The sequence below is a fragment of the Oryzias melastigma genome, linkage group LG2, assembly GCF_002922805.2.
Source record: "Oryzias melastigma strain HK-1 linkage group LG2, ASM292280v2, whole genome shotgun sequence".
NCBI classification, from domain to species: domain Eukaryota; kingdom Metazoa; phylum Chordata; class Actinopteri; order Beloniformes; family Adrianichthyidae; genus Oryzias; species Oryzias melastigma.
The window spans coordinates 1879021-1883584 of record NC_050513.1 but is presented as its reverse complement, the minus strand read 5'-3'; the positions used below and the strand labels follow the sequence as shown (position 1 = coordinate 1883584).

General features: G+C 36.3%; 1 long non-coding RNA gene across 1 annotated transcript; it reads right to left on the bottom strand.

The window, feature by feature from the left end:
• Positions 1 to 46: 46 nt before the first annotated feature.
• Positions 47 to 4210, bottom strand: LOC112142252. Its single transcript, XR_002918559.2, has 3 exons — positions 3875 to 4210; positions 2567 to 2970; positions 47 to 1388 (listed from the first exon to the last, which is right to left on the bottom strand). It is a non-coding gene; the product is annotated as an uncharacterized LOC112142252 (long non-coding RNA).
• Between the last annotated feature and the right edge of the window lie 354 nt (positions 4211 to 4564).

Below are 4564 nucleotides of genomic sequence, written 5' to 3'. Positions count from 1 at the left end.
TATTTTAAAAACAGGCAAAAGAGCACTTTTCAAAAATGTTTCTTACTGTGACTCAGTGTTTGTTTTATGTTTTTGTCTGTGCTTACATGTTAATCACAATGACATTACAGGGAGTAAAGCAGTTGCCTAGCCATTTCAAATACAGAAACACGACAGTTTAAATTGTCACTGGCTTTCAACAAAAAAAAAAACTATGAATTTCTTAAAGTCCCACTCCAACCATATTTTTTATATTGTTCTCAGTAGTCTTTTCAATTATGACTGCAGTTATAGCCAAAATCAAAAAGCCTTTGTCGTTTTTTAAGACATATTTTATGCATAGCAGCAGTAGCTCATTAGAAATATAAGTCTGGGTTGTGGGCGGGACTTGGGTCAGAGCAACCCCGCATCTGCCCATCACAGGGAAGCTCTGTTGCACTCACTCTTAATAGTTTCAAGGTAACATTGGCAATGCAAAAATAACGATGAGCAATATCGGATCAATCCAGTTGTAAAGTTTTAGCCAGACCCCAGCTTGGACCAGGAAAACCAATACCTACACGGATCTAGTCATGCGCAAGCTGATGCATCAGAATGGAGCTCTTAACACGCCTATTTCAGTAGCTGCATCATTAGCTTTTCCAAGCGTCTGGTTTCTGATCCAATGTGATTTGGAAAAAGGAATCTTCAGAAGTGCAGATCTAATCATCATAATTATTTTATATAGGTCCTCTAATATGAGAAAAATGCTACAAGAACAAATTAAACACACAAAAAAATAGTGTTTTCATTGGAGTGAGTCTTTAACAAATGTCACAGTGCAAGAAGATATTTCTGTTTGTGCTTGTTTAAACTTGAACAAATAACTTGCTTTCTCTTATGCGTCACACAACAGCAGACTTTAAAGATCACAAATGCAAATGTACCAAAAACAGGTCTGACTAAATTAATGCAGGAATATTGTTTTGTGTTGTTCTATAAACAGGACATCTAAAACATTACACACATGTCAATTCCTTAAAATGTATTTACTGAACAGTGTTCAAACAAAAATGGCATGGAGCTGCTCTATTCTGAAGAACGTTTCGACATTGTGCACTGAAGCAGTTTGTTCAACAGTCTATGAACCCAAACAGAGCCCACTCTACCCCTGAAGTTCTGAAAGAACTTAAAGGTGTACTTCAGTTACTTCCGATAATCAACGTTGAAGCAGTAAAGTTGTCCAATCAGCACTGCAAAGCCATTTGGTACATATCGCAACTCACGCAAAATGATGCACTCCTCCAGGATTACAGCAACATTCACAAAGTTCTTGACTGGGTTGTCATCTCTGCATTTTGCTCCATGGTGATCCGTAGGCAAACACTCACTCCCTTCATCACTGCTGGTACCCCTGCAGCGTCAGTGGTCTGAAGTAAAAAAAACAAAACAAAACATGAAATACCGTATTTTTCGGACTATAAGTCGCACCGGAGTATAAGTCNATGTGTGTGAATGAATGTCTGGTAATTATCTCTAGGTATGCTAAGGTGACATTAGCTGCGTTTCTATTACACATCTGTGCACAATTTTGAAATTGAAATTCTAGGAATTTTGAAAAAACTGTTTCAAAATGACACCATTTCCATTAATTCATAATTTTGCAATAAAGCAAAAATCAATTCACACGATAAGTCATTAAAAACACAGCGATGGATAAGACCAAGACTTTTTTTATTCAATTCCTAAAAGGGAGCATATGGGTGACATCACAGCAGTATGGCTCGCAGCACTGACAGTCTTAGATGCTCACGACAAGTCTGTTCAGCTGTATTAAAAAATAACCATATTAACAAGTAAGCAGCTGGACCTTTTTTCTGTTTGAAAACATGACAAAATCCATCAAAGTTTGTCACGGAACTTGCACTAATCCTGAAAGGCGACTTGTGTGTCTTATTCAGGCTCCAAGGCGCAAAAGTACAGCTACAGATGAAGCGATGATGAAACTTTGGTTGGTGATTTTATGGAGGAGCTGTACGATTCTGTATGATACGCAACTTATAAAGAGCTGCAATGCTGATAGATCTCTTGTGACGTCCGCTGTGCAGCAGTCAGGAAAGACACAACATAAGCGCATTTATTTTTTAAAAAGTGTTTCTATTACAGTTTTTAGAAAAAATTCTATTTTGATACGCCCCAAAAACAACCACCTAAAAGCACAAAAACTTTATTTTTTAAATCCATGTTTTCTTTGAAATTGTGGTGTCTCCATTAAGGGAATTTATTTAAAAAATTTGGAAAATTTCAGAGTTAATGGAAATGCAGCTAATGTCGTACAAGTGTTCCACTGCGTACGTTATGCATTTATTTATTAGGTATTTATTACATATTTCATATTTTTGTTATATTTTATTGGTTGAATTGATTATGGATTGACCAGAGAAAATTTTAAATTCCATTGCTCTTGAGACAACGATGATAATAAATGTAGTCCAATTTTCACACTTCTATGTACTGGTGTGAAAATTTATAGTGGTCCTTTTGAAAGAACATTTTTTAAATTTGAAAGTCAGGTGTTGCATCAATACTGGGTGTGTTTCAAACATACCTCTGCCAACTTAATGAAGGTTGAGCGATCCTCTTCAAAGATGAATGGAAGAGCACCTGCAGTGGATCTCCTGTTCTGCGTGACCAAAACAGGAAATTTGGCTTTAGAGACACAGATACATGAACATGGAGCAGCTGGACATGTTTCAGCTTTTTGTAAAGTCTCTTTCTGTATAACCTGTTTTTATAACGTCTTCATACCTGAATTTTATTCCACAAAAAAAAAAGATTTTAGATACTCTCCACCATAAGACAGTTAAAAAAAAATGTCCGCCAACTCATATTTAAAGGTCCTTTAGCATGAAAAATCAACTTCCTTAGTTTTAAGTGTAATACATACATCTTCGCAAAACTTCTGATGTTTGTTTTCATGGGCAAAACGCAGACAGGCTGCCGAGGCCGGCTCTAGGATGATGTCATGAAATGAAAAAAGAAGAAAAACATAAAAAACAAGTTATCTAGTGTGTCAAAGGTAATATATGATAATATATATGGATATAGTTTACTCTGAAAGAATTGAGAATAGCATGATATAGGCCCTTTTTTAATCAGCTTAGTTTTATTCTCTCCACAATGGCCCTAAACTGTCTTTAAAAATTCAGAATACTGTTAAGGAACAGCACTGAGGTGACCGCCATGAAAACCTGGAGCCTGTAAGAAGAGTGTATTTGATGTACTGGGTTTACTATGTATGTATCCTGTCTGTCTATGTGTGTCTTGTCTGTAACCCCCCATTTCAAGAGTTAACATTCTCAAAATTATTAACCATTTGTAAGTTTTGAATAGGGCAGAATTAGTTCAAGAAATACATGCAAGAAAGCAGAAAATATAAAAATATGTTGAGATTTTTATATAAACAGAAAATCTGTTGAGATTTCTATGGCACTTTTTCTGACATTTAAAATTTTAGCACAAACATTTACAAGTGTATGTAAAATATGGATCACAGTATTGTGCTGCCCTGCTAAAAGAAAAACAAAGATAGTGACCAAATTAATAAAAAATATTTGCCCTAATTGAAAAAAAAAAATACTTAAAGCCAGGAGGCTTAACCCTATATATTGGACACAATTTTACACTTCAATTACACCCCTTAGAAAATCAAATGTATGGACTAAAGTCTAGCAGTCAATTTCAAAAGAAAATGTGACCACCTTGGTCAGTAAATAATCTCATGTGTAAATATAAATTGATTACATTTATCCTAAGACCCTTCAGTAGCAAAGACAACTTAAACATCATGACTTGAGGTCACCATCATTTATTTATTTATATTCCATTTTCCAAGCATTGCTGGGATGACCCATACCTGGATGGAATAGATTCCTGCTGGTCTAACCCAGTGTTGCCTGAAAAACAGTCTCTAAACCAGAGGTGTCCAGCTCTAGGCCTCGCAGGCTGAGATAGAGCTCGTTTTCCAGATCTCCCTTTTCTACTTACCTCTGATTGGATGGAAAAAGTGTGTTAAGCCAATTAGAAGCAAAAAAAGAGAGGTTAATAATAAAAAAATAAAAAAACAGGAGGTCCTTCAATTCCTGGAAATGTCCTCCCTTTTTCCCCATCATGCTTCTAACTGGTCGGACACACCTGACCAGGTAATCACGAGAAGATGGAGCAGGGAGATCGAGAAAACCAGCAGAATCCCAGCCCTGGAGGTCGCAAGTTTGACACCCAGAGCAGATGATGCAATGGTCACGAAAATCCGTATGTTTATAAACAGATCATCATAGTGAACATTTCAGTTTATTATTCACTTATTACAGAATCATGAAGACTGGAGCTTGATGTCATGTCCCAGGTTTGTTTTGTGTACTTCTTCATACAAGTTGATCAACCTTGGCAAATACTGGTCATGTCCACTCAGGAAGGACTTCAGAAGGTCAGCAGATACCAGGCGTGTAAACTCGGCACCAGCCTTTAAGTGAACACAAAATTAAAAAGTGACATGCAGAAAAACCATTTGCTCATTCCTGGATGAATACATAATATATTTAATGGA